This window comes from Somniosus microcephalus, chromosome 11 (genome assembly GCF_052327205.1).
Source record: "Somniosus microcephalus isolate GS21.2 chromosome 11, FLI_Smic_1.0, whole genome shotgun sequence".
NCBI lineage: Eukaryota > Metazoa > Chordata > Chondrichthyes > Squaliformes > Somniosidae > Somniosus > Somniosus microcephalus.
Genome location: NC_140997.1, coordinates 29,854,526 through 29,875,853, shown reverse-complemented (window position 1 = coordinate 29,875,853; position 21,328 = coordinate 29,854,526). Strand labels below are relative to the sequence as shown.

The following is a 21,328-nucleotide window of genomic DNA, read 5'->3' as shown; positions in this document are numbered from 1 at the left end:
CAGGCTGGCAGAAGAAGAAGCAGGTCAACACCAAGGGTGCAGACTGCCCTGCCAGCAAAATGTTCCAACTGTTGGTCTCCACCCCAACCCGTCACCACCTCCTTATTTCTTTTCTCGAGTGCAGGTGTATTTTCCCTCCCCTTTCATTTGTACTTTTCCTTTTTCAGTGCTGTTCATCTTTAATATATTCCAGTTCTAATGAAACGTCCACACCTAAAACATTCATTCCCCTGTTCCCTCCACAGATGCTCACTGACCTGCTGAGCGGTTTCAGCATCTTCAGTCATTGGCGTCGATGTAGAGCGAACTCCATCATACATTGATGTGAAGAGTGGCCTAATTGTTTTGTTATTAAGAAACCAAAATGAAGGGCCAAGGCCCACAATGCAGAACAGCATCAAGGTAGAATAAAGAGATGAGTAAATCAGGAAGTACTAATCAGATTATGCTGAATCTGGATTTTAAAAGCTTGGTGATTGGAGGAGGAAGGAGAGGAGTTTCACAGTTTGAGATACTGGCAAAGAGTTGCAGTTAGCGATGTGCAATGAGTCCTGATTTCAGCACAACAGAGGAAGAGCAGAATGCAGGATTTTTTTTATTCATTCACAGGCTGTGGGCATCACTGGTGTTAGATCCGGGTATCTTAATGTTGTGTCCTTCAATAATCAGACAAAAGACTGCAGGGAACGATCAACAGGTGTTTACTGAATGAGGGTTCAAACTGCAACTGACTGTACAGATCACTACTCAGGGTTTATATACAGGTGTGGTCACTGCCGGTACTACAGGATACAGGAGCTGTAAAAAGTAGTTCTCCCCCTTAAGGGTACATACATTACAATTCCTCCCCTTTTAGATTAACAGTACCATAACACTCATTTAATAATTAAATATCAACCTAATTACAATTAACACTTTTAACATGCAACATTAACTGAAAATAGTCTATTTATAAATTCAGTCTTTGGGGAGGCTTCCTGATTCTTTCTGGATAACGCCTTTCCCGAGTGTCTCGCTCTTGGTGCGGAGGCGATTCTAACATCCTGTCGTCAGTTGATTCATCAGCTTCCAATGCTATTGTTTCTGAGGTAGATGCGACCTGTACGTCGGGTTCCTCACCAGGTACATATGGCCGAGACCTGGGGTTGACTCATTCCTGTGACTCTAGGATCTGGTCAGCATGGTGTCTCACAATGTTCTCCCCAACATCCACTGTGTACATTAGTGGCCCCTGCCGTGTGCATATCATTCCTGGTTGCCATTTCTCTGTTCGGTAGTCGCAGGCCAAGACTGGTTGCCCTACATTGAAGCTCCTTGTCGGCTTCTCATTGATGTGCTGGAATTGCTTATTCTCAACATCTCTTCGTACATTTGGTCTGAGCAAATCCAGACGAGATCTCAACCTTCGGTTAAAGAACATCATGGCCGGGGCCTGGTTGGTGACTGCATGTGTCGCATTTCTGTAGGCTAACAGGAAATTGTCCACCTTATGCTGCAGTGGAATGTCGTCATCGCACATGGCCTTTACTGCTTTTTTAAAGGTTTGTACGAACCTCTCAGCCAACCCATTTGTGGCTGGATGATACGGGGCGGATGTGTAATGCCTTACCCCATTCCTTTTCATAAATCTTCGAAACTCTTCGGACACAAACTGTGGTCCGTTATCAGAGCAAATCTGCTCTGGCAAGCCGTTCCTGGCAAAAATGGTCCGTAGGACTGCAATAGTTTTCTCCGTGGTGGTGGAGGACATTTTGATTACCTCAGGCCATTTCGAGTGCGCATCCACGGCTATTAAAAACATTGAGTCCATGAATGGACCAGCAAAATCAATATGCACCTGTTGCCATGGAGATGAGGGCCACTCCCATGGGTGTAGAGGGGCATGTGGTGGTGCATTTTGGACCTTCTGGCATCCTGAGCAGCTCTTTGTCAGGTCCTCGATTTGCTGATCGATCCCCGGCCACCACACATAAGCCCTAGCAAGGCTTTCCATTTTCACCCCTCCCAGATGACCTTCGTGAAGCTCATTGAGCACTCTCTCCCTTAACTTGGGTGGAATTACCACTCGGGATCCACACATCAAGGTCCCCTGGCATACTGACAGCTGTTCTCTTCTGGATGAGAATGCTGGCAACAGTGAGTTGCCATGTGCTGGCCATCCCTTCACCATCAAATCATATACCCGAGACAGTGTCGGGTCATTTTGAGTCTCCTTCTCTATACCAGCGTTAGTTACTGGCAAGCATTCAATTATAGTCGAATGAAATATTTTGACAGGATCCACTGCTGGTGCTTCCTCCGCAGTAGGCAGTGGCAGGCGTGATAGCCCATCAGCGTTTCCATGCTGTTTCGTGCCCTTATACTCGATTTCATATTGGTGCGCCCCTAGAAAAAGGGACCATCTTTGTAGCCGTTGCGCAGTCATCACCGGAACGCCCTTCTTTGGATTAAAGATGGAGACAAGTGGTTGGTGGTCAGTCAGCAAGGTGACCTTCTGCCCGTGCAGATAGTGATTGAACTTTTTCACTCCCCACACTAGGCTGAGGGCCTCCCTGTCAATCTGGGCGTAGTTACGCTTGGCTGAGGTTAGTGACCAAGACGCAAAGGCTACTGGCCTCTACGAGCCGTCTGGGAATTTGTGCGACAGCACCGCTCCAATGCCATAGGGTGATGCATCACACGCCAACCGAATTGGTAGTGCTGGGTTGAAATGAGCCAACACCTCTTTTGATGTGATCAATGCTTTGCTCTTCTGGAAAGCTCGTTTACATTTGTCACTCCACTTCCATGGTACCCCCGTTTGCAGTAGGGTGTTCAGTGGGTGTAGTACGGTGGACAAATTCGGCAAGAACTTATGGTAGTAGTTCACCAGCCCGAGGAACAACCTCAGTTGTGACACATTTTCCGGTGCTGGAGCCTTGACTACTGCCTCAATCTTTTCAGGGGACTTATGTAACCCCTCTTTATCAATAACGTGGCCACAATACGAGATCTGCTTCTGGAAAAACTCGCATTTGTGGCGATTAGCTCGGAGCCCATATTCCTTCAATCTAGTGAGCACCTGCTCCAGGTTGGCGAGGTGATCACTGGCATTTTCGCCTGTGACCAGGATGTCGTCCAAATAACACTGGGTCCCTGGAATCCCTTGCAGGACTTGTTCCATTGCCCTTTGCCAAATAGACGGAGCTGATGCTACCCCGAACACCAGTCGGTTGTGTTGTGTATGTACCTTTAAGTGAAGAACTGATTTATACTGCAGTACCGGCAGTGACCACACCTGTATAAAAGGCCCTAGCAGGCTTCTGTACTTCAGTCTGACGTTACCCTCTGTTCAAGTAAATACCTGTTTAATTGTTCTCCCGCAGTCCGTGTATTATTAAGATGCGGACATTACAGTGGCGACGAGCAGGTTCGAACTCACCTGCGGTACTGCATCACCTCATGGGGATCTTTCCCTGAGAAGAAGTTTCTTGGAGGTCGAAGTCTGAACAACGGGCGACGACCGCGGGCAACCGCCCAAGGATCCATCGGTGTTCGGAGAATTGCGGGAGAGGCTGTGCAGAGCTGGGCTTGGCTCCCCAGTCAAGGTGTTCCAGCAAATCGTGCTGGTAGCAGGTAGTGCGCTGACCCTTCCAGACTGCGGCGGGCTCGAGCTCGATCGAGCGGCTCTGCAAAAGGGGCCGCGCAGCGTCGCTGGGAGGAAAAAGAGAGAGAGAGGGTGGAGCGCACAGGGCGCGCTCGGTGCTCAAGAACCGGGCAGTGGAGAGAAAATAAACGAGGGGAAGGAAAAGTGAGATGCGCCGAAGCCGCGGGTCGCCGCCATTACCCTGTAGAACGCTAGGAGCAGCGTGGCAGCAAGGGGAAGAAGGAAAAGCGCGGGAGGTGCCATTTTATTCCATTGGGGAAGAAGGAAAAGCGCGGGAGGCGCCATTTTATTACATTGGGGAAGAAGAAAAAGCACGGGAGGCGCCATTTTAAATCACCCAAGATGCCGAAGAGTGGCAGTATCACTGCTTTTGACAACGAGGTAGAAGACTGGACCACGTATGTGGAATGAATTGAAGTGTACTGCAATGCCAATGAGGTGGCCAATGGAAAGAAGGCGTCGGTATTATTAAATTTAATGGGCGCGAGAACGTACGGCCTATTGCGGAATTTAATTACCCCAGCTAAACCAATGGAGAAAAGTTTTGAAGAGATTGTTAATATCTTACAGGAACACCTAAACCCTACACCGCTGCTGATAGCAGAAAGATTCAAGTTACATAAAAGAAACCAGCACAGAGATGAGAACAATGCTGACTATCTTACGGAACTACGCAAGTTATCGAAGCACTGCCAGTTCGGAGCAGGAATGGCAGACACCTTACGGGATAAGTTTGTCTGCGGGCTCCAGAGTGAAGGAACCCAGAAACGACTACTTTCGGAAAAGGACCTGATGCTAGAACAGGCTTTCAGCATGGCAGTATCCTATGAAGCAGCAGCACGGGGAGCTGCGGAAATACAACAGAAACCACAAGAATACAGCACTAACGAAATGGCGTATGGAGCAGAAAAGTGCTATCGCTGCAGCAGAACAACCCATGATCAGAAGGACTGCTGGTTTAAGGACAAAGTATGCAGGCAATGCGGGAAAATGGGACATATAGCAAGAGTCTGCAGGTCGGGAAAGAAAACCAACACTACAAGAACTACTAAGGAAAAGTACAAGAAAGTAAAATAAATGACAGACAGTAGTTCGGAAGATCAGGAGAGTGATAATGACTCCGGGAGCAGGAGACTAAGTTGTCTAAAGTTACACAACGTGATCGCAAAGGAGGATCACCGAACCATTTGGGTCACCCTCATGATAGCAGGGTCCCAAGTAAAGATGGAATTGGATACAGGATCAGCCCTAACTGTCATGAATCGACGAGACTATGAGCGGCTATTCTCACACATACCCTTAAAGGACGCGTCCATTGTATTGAAGACATACACGGGGCAAAAAGTCTACCCCAGAGGAAAAATAAGGGTGCCTGTTAAATATAACGACAAGGAAACACAGAAACTGTATCTATATATACTACAAGATGGAGGACCACCATTATTGGGACGTGAATGGATCCGAAAAATACAATTGGATTGGCATTCCATTCAGGCGCTAACTGTGACTGACAAAAAGGATGATGACGTCACACCTGGACGACTGTCACAAATTCTAACGGACGCAAAAGAGGTGTTCCAACAAGGACTTGGGACTCTAAAAGGAGTAAAGGCAACGATAAAAATCGAAGATAACGCAAACCCAAAATTTTTTAAGGCCAGACCGGTGCCGTACGCGATCCGCCCAGCCGTTGAAGCAGAACTGGAGAGTCTGGAGCGTTCGGGTGTGCTGTCCAAGGTGGACTGGAGCAAGTGGGCCACACCCATCATTCCTGTAATGAAGAAATCATTGAGCAGCACGCCTGGGGAGCCGAAGAAGGTTCGTATCTGTGGGGACTTCAAGGTAACTGTGAAACCAGTCCTGCACACAGTACAATATCCACTTCCACGGATAGAAGATATTTTCACCTCACTATCTGGAGGGAAACGCTTTACGAAGATTGATCTGGCCCAAGCGTATCTACAAATGGAGGTGGAAGAAGCATCTAGGAAATACCTCACGATAAACACTCACAAAGGCCTTTACCAGTACAATCGACTGGTATTCGGGGTAGCATCAGCCCATGCTATTTGGCAGAGGGTGATGGAACAAGTCCTGCAAGGGATCCCAGGGACCCAGTGTTATTTGGACGACATCCTGGTTACGGGCGAAAATGACAGTGAACACCTTGCCAACCTGGAGCAGGTGCTCACTAGATTGCAGGAATATGGGCTACGAGCCAACTGCCCCAAATGCGAGTTCGTCAGGAGACAAATCTCGTATTGTGGCCACATGATTGATGAGGAAGGGTTGCATAAGTCGCCAGACAAGATTGAGTCTGTAGTCAAGGCTCCAGCACCGGAAAATGTGTCGCAACTGAGGTCGTTTCTCGGGCTGGTGATCTACTACCATAAGTTCTTGCCGAATTTATCTACAATTCTGCACCCACTGAACGCCCTGCTGCAAACTGGAGTAACATGGAAATGGAGTGATGAGTGTAAGCGTGCCTTTCAGAAATGTAAATGCCTAATCACTTCAAAAGAAGTATTGGCCCACTACAACCCAACACTACCGATTCGGTTGGCATGTGATGCGTCTCCCTACGGCATTGGAGCGGTTCTGTCACACAAATTCCGTGACGGTTCAGAGAGGCCAATAGCCTTTGCGTCGCGCTCGTTAACCTCAGCCGAGCGTAACTACGCCCAGATTGACAGGGAGGCCCTCAGCCTGGTGTGGGGGGTGAAGAAGTTCAATCACTATCTGCACGGGCAGAAATTCACCCTACTGACTGATCATCAGCCCCTGGTCTCCATTTTTAACCCAAAGAAGGGCGTTCCGGTGATGACGGCGCAACGGCTGCAAAGATGGTCACTTTTTCTAGCGGCACATCAGTACGACATAGAGTACAAGGGCACGAAGCAGCATGGAAACGCTGATGGGCTGTCGCGCCTACCATTGCCTACGGTAGAGGAAGCACCTGCAGTGGACCCTGTTGAGATATTCCATGTGACCATAGTCGAATGTCTGCCTGTTACAAACTCAAGTATAGAGAAGGAAACCCGAAATGACCCGACACTCTCTCGGGTCTATGATTTGACGGTGAAGGGATGGCCAGCACATGGCGACTCACTGTTGCCAGCATTCTCGCCAAGGAGAGAACAGCTGTCAGTGTGCCGGGGGACCTTGATGTGTGGATCCTGAGTGGTAATTCCACCCAAGTTGAGAGACAGAGTGCTCAATGAGCTTCATGAGGGTCATCTGGGAGGGGTAAAAATGAAAAGCCTAGCCAGGGCTTATGTGCGGTGGCCGGGAATCGATAAACAAATTGAGGACCTGACCAAGAGCTGCCCAGGATGCCAGAAAGTCCAAAATGTACCACCACAGGCCCCTCTACACCCATGGGAGTGGCCCTCATCTCCATGGCAACAGGTACACATTGATTTTGCTGGTCCATTTATGGACTCAATGTTTCTAATCGCCATGGACGCCCATTTGAAATGGCCAGAGGTCATCAAAATGTCCTCCACCACCACGGAGAAAACTATTGCAGTCCTACGGACCATCTTCGCCAGGAATGGCTTGCCAGAACAGATTTGCTCCGACAATGGGCCACAGTTTGTGTCCAAGGATTTCCGGAGGTTTCTGAGGAATAATGGGGTGAAACATTACACATCTGCCCCATATCATCCAGCCACAAATGGATTGGCTGAGAGGTTTGTTCAGACCTTTAAAAAGGCAATAAAGGTGATGTATAATGACGACATACCACTACAACACAAGGTAGATAATTTCTTGTTTGCTTACCGGAATGCGACACATGCAGTCACCAACCGAGCTCCAGCCATAATGTTCTTCAACCGAAGGCTAAGATGTCGCCTGGATTTGCTCAAACCAAACATAAGACGAGATGTTGAGGATAAGCAATTCCAGCACATCAACGAGAAGCCAACCAGGAGCTTCAAGATAGGACAACCAGTCTTGGCCCGCGACTACCGAACAGAAAAATGGCAGCCAGCAACGATATGCACACAGCAGGGACCACTAATGTACACAGTGGACGTTGGAGAGAGCATCGTGAGACGCCATGCTGACCAGATTCTAGAGTCACAGGAACCAGCCAAACCTATACCACGAGCATGTGCACCTGGTAATGAACCCGAAGTACAGATTGCGTCTACCTCAGAAGCAGTGGTATTGGAAGCTGACGAACCAACCAATGACAATGAGCCAGAATCGACTCCACCGCAAGAACAGGATACTCGAGAAAGGCGCTATCCAGTCAGGATCAGGAAGCCTCCTCAAAGACTGAACTTATAAATAATTATTTCAGTTGATGTATATAGTACCGAGAAAATTGTAATTGTAATTAGTTATTATTTAGTTGTTAAATGAATGTTATGTACTGTTTATCTAAAAGGGGAGGAATTGTTGTGTATGTACCTTTAAGAGAAGAACTGATTTATACTGCAGTACCGGCAGTGACCACACCTGTATAAAAGGCCCTAGCAGGCTTCTGTACTTCAGTCTGACGTTACCCTCTGTTCAAATAAATACCTGTTTAATTGTTCTCCCGCAGTCCGTGTATTATTAAGGCGCAGACATTACAGGTTGTATTGGTAGAGACCTTTATGAGTGTTGATCGTGAGGTACTGTTTCGAGGCTTCTTCTACCTCCATTTGCAGGTACGCCTGGGCCAGATCAATCTTAGTGAAGCATTTCCCTCCAGATAGCGAGGCGAAAATATCTTCAATCCGCGGAAGCAGATATTGTACAGTGTGAAGGACTGGGTTCACTGTCACCTTAAAGTCCCCACAGATGCGAACTTTCTTTGGTTCCCCAGGCGTATTACTCAACGACCTCTTCATTACAGGAACAATGGGTGTAGCCCACTCGCTCCAGTCCACTTTGGACAGTACTCCTGAACGTTCCAAACCTTCCAGCTCTGCTTCGACGGCTGGGCGGATCGTATAAGGTACCGGTCTGGCCTTAAAAAACGTTGGGTTTGCATTTTCCTCCATTTTGATCGTCGCTGTTATTCCTTTTAGTGTTCCGAGTCCCTGCTGGAACACTTCTTGTGCGTCAGTTAGCATTTTTGACAGTCGTCCAGGTGTGACGTCGTCATCCTTTTTGGCATCTACAGTCAGTGCTTGTATGGAATGCCAATCTAGCTGTATCTTCCGGATCCATTCACGTCCTAGTAGTGGTGGTCCTCCATCTGGCAATACATATAGGTCCATTTTTGGTGTTTCCTTGCCGTTATATATAACGTTCACCCTTATTTTTCCTTTGGGGTAGACTTTTTGCCCCGTGTACGTCTTCAAGACAATCTTTATATCTCTCAAAGGTATATGTGAGAATAGCCGCTTGTAGTCCCTTCAGTTTATGACTGTTAGGGCTGATCCTGTGTCCAATTCCATTTTCACTTGGACTCCTGCTATCTTGAGCGTGACCCAGATAGTTTGGTGATCCTCCATTTTGATCACATTATGTAGTTTCAGACAACCCAGCTCCTTGCTTCCGGAGTCTGTATCACTCTTCTGTTCGTCTGAACTACTCTCCGTCACCTTATGTACCTTCTTGTACTTCTCCTGTGGAGATTTCTTGCTGCTGGTTCTTTCCCGACCTGCAGACTCTTGCTATCTGTCCTACTTTTCCACACTGTCTGCACACGTTGTCCTTGAACCAGCAATCATTATGGTCGTGTGTTGTTCTGCCGCAGCGATAGCACTTCACTGTTCCGTATGACATTTCATTTGTGCCATATTCTTGCGGTCTCCGTTGTATCTCTGCAGCGCCCCGTGCGGCTGCTTCGTGTGATACTGCAATGCTGAAAGCCTTGTCCAGCGTAAGATCCTTTTCTGATAGAAGCCGTTTCTGAGTTCCTTCACTTTGAAGCCCACACACAAACTTGTCCCTTAAAGTATCTGCTAGTCCCGTTCCAAACTGGCAGTGTTTCGATAGCTTGCGCAGTTCTGTTAAATACTCAGCATTACTTTCATCTTTATGCTGGTTCCTTTTGTGAAACTTAAATCTTTCTGCTATCAGCAGCGGTGTGGGGTTTAAGTGGTCCTGTAGGATTGACACTATGTTTTCAAAATCCTTTTCTACTGGCTTCTCTGGGGTTACTAGGTTTCGTAGTAAGCCATACGTTTTTGCATCCATTGAATTCAACAATACCAGCGCTTTCTTGTCATCTGGCGCTTCATTCGCCTTGCAGTATACTTCTATGCGTGCGACATATGTCGTCCAATCTTCGACTTCATTGTCGAACGCTGTGATACTGCCACTCTTCGGCACTTTTGGGTGTGGTTAGACTGGCTTAAAATGGCGTCTCCCACGCTTTCCTTTCTTCCCCGCTGCGGCTTAAAATGGCGTCTCCCGCGCTTTCCTTTCTTCCCCGCTGCGGCTTAAAATGGCGTCTCCCGCGCTGCTGCCAACGCCGCTCTCGGCGGTCCTCGTGGCAAATGGCGATGCCCTGTGGGTTTCGTGCGCTGCTCCTGTGCTGCTGCCAATGCCGCTCTCTGCGGTCCTCGTGGCAATGGCAGCGCCTCGCGTTTTCCTGCGCGCCTCTCTCCCCCGTTGACGCTGCTCAGCCCTTGAACACCGGCTGCGCTCTGCTCTCTCTCGCCTCTCTCCCCCGTTGACGCTGCTCGGCCCTTGAACACCGGCTGCGCTCTGCTCTCTCTCGCCTCTCTCCCCCGTTGACGCCGCTCGGTCCTGAACACCGGCTGCGCCCTGTGCGCTCTGCCCTCTCTCTCTCCCCCGTCGACGCTGCTCGGCCTTTTTCTGTGCTGCTCGGTCGGCTCTAGCCGCCGCTGTCCGGGAAGGGTCTGCGCAGTACCTGTTGCCAGCCCGTTTCGCTGGACCACCGTGACTGGAAAGCCAAGCCTGGTTCTCGACAGCCTCCCCTGTGATGCTCAAATCTCCGCTGGATGACTGGGCGGTTGCCCGTGGTCGACGCCCGTGCTTCTGGACTCGACCTCCTTCCACTGTTGTCCAGGAGCGAATCCCTGGGAGGTGATGCAGAGTTGCAGGTAGGTTCGAATCTGCGTCGTCGCCAATGTTAGATCCGGGTATCTTAATGTTGTGTCCTTCAATAATCAGACAAAAGACTGCAGGGAACGATCAACAGGTGTTTACTGAATGAGGGTTCAAACTGCAACTGACTGTACAGATCACTACTCAGGGTTTATATACAGGTGTGGTCACTGCCGGTACTACAGGATACAGGAGCTGTAAAAAGTAGTTCTCCCCCTTAAAGGTACATACGTTACAATTGGCAAGTCCAGCATTTATTACCCACTCCTAATTGCCCTTGAGAAGTAGGTGGTGAATACAACGGAGTGGCTCGCTAGGCCATTTCAGAGGGCAGTTAAGAGTCAACCACATTGCTGTGGGTCTGGAGTCACATAAAGGCCAGACCGGGTAAGGACATCAGATTACCTTCCCTAAAGGACATTAGTGAACCAGTTAGGTTTTTATAACAATCCAGTAGTTTCATGGGCACTTATACTAACTTATTATTCCAGATTTATTTAATTAACTGAAATTCCCCAGCTGCCATGGTAAGATTTGAACTCATATCTCCAGATTGTTTGTCCAGGTGTCGGGATTAACTAGTCCAGTAACACAACCACTGTGCTACCGTGCCCAATACAAATTTTGAGCTTAGTTGGACAAGAGTGTTAAATTCAGAGCAACACTTGGCTATGGCAGCATTAATAAAATCACAAAAGAGAAGAAAGGGTTGTGAACTTGAGGTCATCCAAAACTCTGCTGCCTGTGTCCTAACTCGCACCTAGTCCTGCTCTCCCATCTCCCCTGTGCTCGCTGACCTACATTAGCTCCTGGTTAAGCAACGCCTCGATTTTAAAATTCTCATCCTTGTTTTTAAATCACTCCATGGCCTCGCCCCTCTCTATCTCTGTAATCTTGTGCACCAGTCGCTGAAGGTAAGCATGCAGGTGCAGCAGGCGGTTAAGAAGGCAAATGGTATGTTGGCCTTCGTAGCAAGAGGGTTCGAGTACAGGAACAAGGATGTCTTGCTACAGTTGTACAGGGCCTTGGTGAGACCACACCTTGAGTATTGTGTGCAGTTTTGGTCGCCTTACCTGAGGAAGGACGTTCTTGCCATGGAGGGAGTGCAGCGAAGATTCACCAGGCTGATACCTGGGATGGCAGGAATGACGTATGAGGAAAGATTGTGTCGATTGGGATTATACTCACTGGAGTTTAGAAGATTGAGAGGGGATCTCATCGAAACCTATAAAATTCTATCAGGCCTGGACAGACTAGATGCAGGAAGGATGTTTATGATGGCTGGGGAGTCCAGAACCAGGGGTCATAGTCTAAGGATAAGGGGTAAGCCATTTAGGACTGAAATGAGGAGGAATTTCTTCACCCAGAGAGTGGTGAACCTGTGGAATTCTCTGCCACAGAGGGCGGTGGAGGCCAGTTCATTAAATATATTCAAAAAAGAGTTGGATATATTTCTTAAGGCTAAAGGGATCAAGGGATATGGGGAGAAGGCAGGGACAGGGTACTGAATTTGGATGATCAGCCATGATCTCATTGAATGGTGGAGCAGGCTCGAAGGGCCAAATGGCCTACTCCTGCTCCTATCTTCTATGCTTCTATGCATCTCCTCAAGATCTCTGAAGAGCCCCCAAGATCTCTGCGCTCTGCCAGTTCTGGCCTCTTGAGCATCCCTGATTTTAATCGTTCCACCATTAGCAGCTGTGCCTTCTGTTGCCTAGGCCCTAAACTCTGGAATTTTATCCCTAAACCTCTCTGCCTCGCTACCTCTCTTTTCTCCTTTAAGACACTCCTTAAAACCTACCTCTTTGACCAAATCTGCCCTAATATCTCCTTATGTGGCTTGGTGTCAAATTTTGCTTGAAAGCGCTCCGGTGAAGCGCATTGCGACGTTTTACTACGTTAAACGTGCTATTTAAATGCAAGTTGTTGCTGTTGTTGTGATGGAGAGGGGATAGAAGCTAAAAGTAAAAGACTGATCACCTATCATAGAACAGACCTTTTCTTGCAGAAAAGGTGCTATAAACGCCTCCATAGATTTGAAAGCTGTATTCAACCCTTAAACAGACATGGGCGTTATAGAGAGTTAAATGTTGTTGAGGGGAAAAGAAGTATTTGGCATGAACGAGGAAACCTTAACAATGGAGGAGATGTGGGAATTCCGCTTGAGCTCAGAAGTGTCCTAGAATGTCAAAAGATGAAGAAGATCTAAGCATGGAGCCAAGAGGTTGTAGCTGTTGGTTTGACTTGCAAGGGACATGTCGGCCACGATTTCGCCGACCGAGGTGGGTCCGGGGTGGCCGGGGTCGGTGTCGCAGTCCCAGCCCATTGCCTACTGCAGCCCACACTCTCCAAGTGATTTTTCATTGATTGGGCTTGTTAAGCCCACCCTGCGAGGTTCTCGGCCAATTAAAAGGAAGCGGGTCTGATGACATCATTTGATGACACGTCATCAGCTAGTTTCCTTAAAGGGGCCATGCCCAAATTGATTTTGACAGTTCTGTCACTGTTCTACAGCATTGCACCCAGGCTCTCCCATGACTCCCTCCATGTGGTTATGGAGGGAGTCATAGCATGTAGGGAGGTTCTCTTCCCTTCCAATGGGCAGAAGAGACCTCCCCAGGAGACCAACGCAGCCTGGTTGCACATTGCACAGGAGGGCACAAGGGGGGATGTCGTCAGGAGGACCAGGCTGCAGTAGCGCAAGCCTTTCAATGATCTCAGTAGATCACGAAACATTACTGCAGAGCCACACTCAACCTCATCCTGCTGTGCCACTCATCACATCCCCATCACTCTGTCTTCCCTACCCTACTCCTGCACATCTTTACTCATCAACTTACCTTGCACCTCCACCCATCCCTCTCTATCTACATTATCACTTCACCATTTCACTAGCCACCCCTCATACTCACCCTCATCCTACTGCAAGCATACCAACTAACAACACACAAGGGTAAGCACTTGGGTGGTTTAGTCAATGTTCATGTGAAGTTTCTGGTAATGTGCTGTCAAACATTGAAACCTTTATTTTCAGCACTGTACATTCTTGGACAGATTTGCGTGCACCTTTGGAAGTGGCTTAGTGGGTTGTAGTGAATGGTGAGACATAACAGTACCCCCCGCAATGGTGATGAGTGTGAAAGGAATGGATTGGGCTTTGTAGGGATGCTTTATGGTGCTGGTGTGGGGTGGTGCCAATCTGGTGCATCATGTGGCATCCAGGGTGTACAGTGTCAAGTGAAGTAAATCTGACCATGGTGAGGCCATCCCTGGCGTCCTGAGCAGCAGTGTGGTCGGGTGCTGATGCCCTCTGTCCTGAACAGCATCAGTTGATTGTGGAGAAGGCTGGTGTTGTTGTTGGTGATGCTGGTGTTGGGGCTGATCTTGGTGGGGTTCTGAGGACCAAGGTGAGATTTTTTCAAGGGCATCGATGCTGATGGAATAGATGGCAGGTGAGGTTGAGATGACAGAAGCAATCTATCAATGTGAGAGAGAGGTTGTTCCAATGAGGTGTCACTGGATAGAGAGTTGGCTCCAAACACTTGCAAGCTGCAGAAAGCTCAATCTGTCTTCCAGATGCAGTAACCAACAGTTTCTGAGCTTTGAAAGTGAACAGTTGTAACGTGGGATCTTTTATACAACTTTGGCAGCTGTCAGGTCATGAGATAATTCAATGCTGAATCCACTCACGACATGCTGAGCTGACGTGTTCCCTGAGCAGCTGGTAACCCGTGGGGGAGCACGTAAAATTGAAATGTAGACATAAAATAACACTTAATTGGATGTTAACAATCCATTTAATGATGTCAATTGCCTCCCCCGCTGCTTGGTGTCGGGTCTGCTCAGCGTCGACAGACCCGACACCTGGAAGACTCGCATGGAGACGGGTTGACAGCGGATTCCCTAGCCGCTGTTAATCTTTTCTATTTTGACTGCAGACCCACCTCCGAACCCACCCTCTGAGCGCCGGCAAAATTCAGCCCAAAGAAACTGTGAATTTGAATAATTGAAAGATACAAGATTTTCATTGCCCCACTGAAGGGCATAGTGAAGTTCAAGATGTAATGGTTTAGTCATTGCACTGTGAGAGGACTAGAGATTGGGTACAAAGCAACTGTTACTACACTTCAAGAGTAATTAATTGGCTGTGCTGTACTTTGGGATGTCCTGAAGATGTGAAAAATAAATGTAAGTCCTTTATTATTGAGGAGCAATCCGAAGTAAGTTAAACGTAAAGCAGAATCATCAGGAAGAGTGAATATGGTTGAATGAGTGAAGGAAATCATAGTGGTTAGCACTGTTGCCTCACAGCGCCAGGGACCCGGGTTCAAATCCGGCCTCGGGTGACTGTCTGTGTGGAGTTTGCACATTCTCCCCGTGTTTGCGTGGGTTTCCTCCAGGTGCTCCGGTTTCCTCCCACAGTCCAAAGATGTGCGGGTTAGGTTGATTGGCTATGATAAAAATTAACCCTTAGTGTTAGGGGGGGATTAAATACGTGGGGTTACGGGGATCGGGTGGGATATGTGTCGGTGCAGGCTCGATGGGCCGAAATGGCCTCTATCTGCACTGTGGGGTTTCTGTGATAAGAAAGAAGTGCGTAGAAGTGAGAACAGATACTGGAGAAACCTTTGATTTAAATGGAAAAAGAGTCGGAGGATGATGTATTAATGACAGCACAGATGAAGTGACCTGAGAAGAACTGGACAACCAGCTTTGGTGGGAGGCCATATTATGGTAAGTTGTTTAGAAGTATACAGTGCCAGACTCTGTCAAAGGCTTTGGAGATATTCAAGGCACTAAAAAATCAATCATCAAAGCAATCAAGAGTAGGGCTCCATTGGTATTTAACATATGCAACAAGGTCACCACGAGAGCAGCCATGCCAAAAAGCACACTGGTGATTGTGGATTAGACCATAAGAAGATAAAGAAAAAAAACATTTTTCAAAGTACTGTTACACTAGTTTGAAGGGTAAAAGGAATAAGCTTTCTTGAACAAGTGCACTTGATCAAATGTCCAAAGAGAAGGAAAAGTGGACTAGGCATGAGAGAGATTGAGGATATGGCACAGGACAGGTATAATGTCAGAGGCACACATCCTGAGGGCAATGGGAGGGACACTATCCGGACCAGAAATCTTATTGGAATCCAGAAGGTGGAGCTTCCAACACACCTGGTGGGAATCAAAATTTGATATTTGTCCGAATCGTTGGACAGAATGGAGCAAAAGACTAAAATCCTTCACCAGTTCTTTTCAATATTGTTGCTTTCAGTAACTCTAATAATGGATTTGCAGAAGGTTTGAGCAGATATAAAGTTGCCTCAGGATGAGATAGTCAGATTTTTTTTAACAAGAGACAGACCAACTGGCATTGAACCAAGAGAAGTATTAAACCTGACAGAAGGGGAAGAGTGATGAGTGAATCCTACAGTGCCAGCTAGAATAACATCAGTTACTTCACTGGCAGGGATAGTAAGGTCTGAAGAGTGAAAACAGCCGTGGGACCAAGAAAGGCAACCAGGAATTCTCAGACTGTTCCAGTTGGTTGATTCATAGTTCAAAACAAGACAGCACTGGGCTACGGCGTGTGGTTGGTTGTGAAGTATTCTGCAAGTGTTAGAAACGAGAGTTTCGGAAGATCTCAGTGGTGAGGTGACTGATACAGTGTAAGAGCTAAGGTTGGAGGTAAGGAAAGGTGCAAGGGGGATTAGCTGAATTCCTGGAGAAATTAGGGATATGGGCAAATTGATGACGTGCTGTTCAACGTCATTGCTGTTCAATCTGAAATGTTGTTGATCAACTACAACACAAAAGGCAAATTGCAGATGAAACGGTAAAGGTATTAGCAAGGTCGCTACCAGAAAACTCACCCTGTTGTATGTTAGGATCGGATTCCCACATGGGTTGCAAGAAAGAAAATCTTAACTGAAATATACATTAGCGTAAATTCTGTGAGACCATGGCCGGAATTTTCCGAGGTGGTAGCAGGCGCAATCGGAGGCGGGTCGGGTGAGAAAGTTGTTGTTTTTGGGAGCGGGTGTCTTGGTGTCATCTGGTGTCTTGATCAGTCTGCAACATCCTGTGGCAACTTTCTGCGCTGACAGACACGCCTGGGGGAAAGGCGCGTGGGAGTGGCCCACTCCCACGCACCTTTCCCCCAAACCCGTCTGTCAGCGCAGACCTGACCCGACCAGCAATGGCAGGCGATCCAATTTAAACTATTAGTAGCTAGTTGTCAGACCCTTAAGAGTGGTTTTAACCTTGCCTTTTAAATTTACCTGCATGGCCACGGGAAACATGCTGCTCGGGAACCACATCTGTCAACCTGAGGTGGGAGTTCAGTGGCCATTGCTCCAGCTGATTAGTTGAGAGCATCAAATGTACAGTGAAAGCTCCCACCTGACAGCTGATCACTTTCCTCAGGCAGAAGCTGTTGCTCACTCCATTCCCAGCACAGATTCTGCAGACTGCAAGTCTTTCCAGCAAAGTCTCCATCCAGTGTCACCTCATTGGAAGAACCTCTCTCACCATTGACAGATTGCTTCTGTCATCTCTACTTAACCTGTCATCTATTCCATCAGCATGGATGCCATTTATACTGTCTCACTTTTGTCCTCAGAATCTGACCATGATGAGCCCCAACACCAGCAGCACCAGGCACACCAGCAGCACCAACAACAACACCACCAACCTTCTCCGCAATCACCTGATGTTGCACAGGACAGAGGGCATCAGCACCCGAGCACATTGCTCGCGAGAGGCCAGGGATGGCCTCACCATGGCCAGATTTACTTCACTTGATGCTGTACACCCATATGGCTGCCACATGATGCACCAGGTTGGCACCACCCCACACCAACACCATAAAGCATCCCTACAATGTCCAAGCCATTCCTTTCACACTCACCACCATTGCTGGAGGTACCGATTTTATGTTTGACAACACATTAATGAAAACTTTACATAAACATTGGATAAAACACCCAAGTGGCCTCCTTGTGTGTTGTTAATTGGTATGATTGCACTAGGATGAGGGTGAGTGTGAGGGCTGGCTAGTGAGATGGGGATGTAATAATGAAGATAGAGAGAGGGGGATGGGTGGAGGTGCAAGGTATGTTGATGTGAGTAAGGATGTGCAGGGGTAGGGTTGGGAAGGCAGAGTGATGGGGATGTGATGAGAGATACAGCAGGATGAGGGTGAGTGTGGCTTTGTATTCACGTTTCCTGATCTAATGGGATCATTGAAACGTTTGCGGCACTGCATCCAGGTCCTCCTGACCACATCCCTGCTGGTGACTTCCTCTGTATTCTCCAACCAGGCTGTTGGTGTCTTGGGGAGGTCTCTTCCGCCCATTGGAAGGGAAGAGGACCTCCCTGCGTGCTCTGACTCCCATAAGCATATGGAGGGAGTCATCAGAGAACCTGGGTGCAGTCCTCTGCCTCTGTGCAGTCATTGTCAGTGTTTGCAGCGTTCCAATGCTGTAGTGCATTGACAGCACTATGTTACATTGACATTCAAATCCAATCTGACCATGGCCCCTTTAAATTTCATGGCTGAAAATGTATCATCGATGACGTCACCTGACCCGCACCATTTAATTAGCCGGGTAACACGCAGGGCGGGCTTAATAGGTCCTATTCAGCAGTGGGATGGAGCCAGCAGCGGGGTCGTGACCCGCCATGGCCACTGCCCGCACTGGACTCACCCAGGTAGGCAAAATTTTGGTCCATGTCCTCTTGAAGAGGCCTCAAATGCAGCCAGCACATGATTATCAGTAAAATTATTTCTCCAAAAGCTAACTAATGTCAGTCCAGTGTCTGGCTGAAAACAAAAAAACAATATTAGATTATTAATTCATGAAACTAAAGAATAGGTGTAGGCAATGGCAGTGAGGAAATCAACGGGGTGAATTTTAACCCCCAAAAACAGGTGGGCTGGGGTTGGGTCAGATGTTAAAATTTTAAAAATCAAAACTGACCTCGACTCGGCTAATTAACGGAGGCGGGGCAAGGAGTGGGCAGCCAATCAGCTGCCAGGAGGCGTGAATATTTTAATGAGACTGGCAGTCTCTGATTTAACCTGCTTTGCAGGTTTAACAGAGGTCGGCCAGGGTTTCCAGGCCTCGGGAAACCCGGCAGCTGAAGGGAGGCAAGGACAACTTCGGGGAGAAAGTAAGTGCCTTTACAGCACTGCTTGTGGGCCAGGAGGAGCAGGAGTGCTTCCCCCCCAGCTCCCCAAGCTTCCCCACCGCCCCCCCCCCCATCAGATCCCCCTCCATACAATGACCCCCGGGGGTCGGGGATCGGACCAACCCAGGAATAGCGATCGGAACCCCCCCACCTGGGATCGGGGATCGGACCCCCCTTGGGGTCCCAGTAGAAGCCACAAGCTTCCTACCTGCTCCTGCAGCCAGCTGCAGCGTCCTCCCCAACCAACTGGAAGCCAAGCCTGTCACTCAGACTAACTTCTGGGTGGGGAACCTGTCAAGTTAAAACTCCACAGCATGCGGGGAAACCCAGACTTCGGATTTTCCCATCCAAAACTGCACCCACCAATGCCCCCCCCAACCCCCCTGACCACATCCCCCGCCCAGCCTACGCAATCCACCCCACCACACCCCCACCACATCCCCCGCCCAGCCTATGCAGTCCACCCCACTACACCCCCACCACATCCCCGCCCAGCCTACGCAGTCCACCCCACCACACCCCACCACATCCCCTGCCCAGCCTACGCAATCCACCCCACCACACCCCCACCACATCCCCCGCCCAGCCTACGCAATCCACACCCCCACCACATCCCCCGTCCAGCCTACGCAATCCACCCCACCACACCCCCACCACATCCCCCGCCAAGCCTACGCAGTCCACCCCACCACACCCCCACCATATCCCCGCCCAGCCTACGCAGTCCACCCCACCACACCCCTGACCACATCCCCCGCCCAGCCTACGCAATCCACCCCACCACACCCCCACCACATCCCCCGCCCAGCCTACGCAATCCACCCCACCACACCCCCACCACATCCCCCGCCCAGCCTACACAACCCACCCCACCACATCCCCCACCCAGCCTATGCAGTCCACCCCACCACACCCCACCACACCCCCCGCCCAGCCTACGCAATCCACCCCATCACACCCCCACCACATTCCCCGCCCAGCCTACGCAGTCCACCCCACCACACCCCCACCACATCTCCCGCCCAGCCTACGCAATCCACCCCACCACACCCCCACCACATCCCCCGCCCAGCCTACGCAATCCACCCCACCACACCCCCACCACATCCCCCGCCCAGCCTACGCAGTCCACCCCACCACACCCCCACCACATCCCCCACCCAGCCTACGCAATCCACCCCACCACATCCCCCACCACATCCCCTGCCCAGCCTACGCAGTCCACCCCACCACACCCCCACCACATCCCCCACCCAGCCTATGCAGTCCACCCCACTACACCCCCACCACATCCCCGCCCAGCCTACGCAGTCCACCCCACCACACCCCACCACATCCCCTGCCCAGCCTACGCAATCCACCCCACCACACCCCCACCACATCCCCCACCCAGCCTACGCAATCCACCCCACCACACCCCCACCACATCCCCCGCCCAGCCTGCGCAATCCAACCCACCACATCCCCCGCCCAGCCTACGCAGTCCACCCCTATCAAGATCGGAGCAAATTTTCCTTGAAGAGTAATGCAGCTAATTTCAGAGTTTTATTCTAAAGAAAAAGAAGAATAGAAAGAGTGCTTGTGTTTCGCAACTACCTGGATGTCAGGATTTGAAACATAAGAAGACTTAATGAAACAGTGTTGAGAGAAGATCTAATCCTGTTGGATCTCTCTCCTCATACACAAGCGCTAAAAATGAGAAAGTTAGCATTTTGCTGTTAAAGCTGCTTTATTATACTTTCTGTTGAACGACACAGAAATTAATTCAAATTATTGGTAAAGATTCAATATTGATTGATGGCGTTTGGATATTATGTGCACTATTACTTCCTATTAGGTCAATAATCCTTTTACTATAATACCGCTCTTCACTGGACTTCCTAGCTCCATTTTTATTCTCTCTCTCTCCTCCCAGAACCACTATGCACAATGCAAAAGAACTTTCCCGTTGAGATTATAGCTTATTTCAACAAAATGTTCAAATCTGGTATGATTTCAGCTTTGACAAGTGAACTTTGTGACATGAATACACCACTGAGACAATCTCATGGGAAAAAGTTGGAGTATTATTTTTGGTTCATGCATAGTCAGGGTGAGGACGGTACAGAGCCAAAACAAGGAATAATATCTGAATTTTGCCAATTCAATTAGGATGGGCTGCAATTATTGGCACTCCTCCAGGTTTGTTTGGGTTTCTTGCAAAAAAGCAAATTTCTCTGGTCCTTAGGAAACCTGAATTCAGAGTGATGGGAGAGAGCCCAAGTTTTACTTGTATGTGATGACTTTGACTCCATTTTCTGATCTAGCTCTGCTTTCAATGGACTGATGTCACTTCAAGGCAAACCAAGCAAAACCCAAACACCAATTTGTTCATCTCCAGTGTATACTTTATGTCCAGGATTTAAAAGAAAAAAGAAGCGGCCCGCTGAAAGCGGGACCAATGCTGGAAATTTAGCCATTTTGACTTATATGGAA

The 21,328-nt window shown here is 48.8% G+C and overlaps 1 protein-coding gene across 1 annotated transcript in view; it reads left to right on the top strand.

Annotated features, from left to right (window-relative positions):
- Positions 1-21,328, top strand: part of LOC147110442 (maestro heat-like repeat-containing protein family member 1) — a 119,586-nt gene that overhangs the window by 72,495 nt on the left and 25,763 nt on the right. The window lies entirely within an intron of this gene.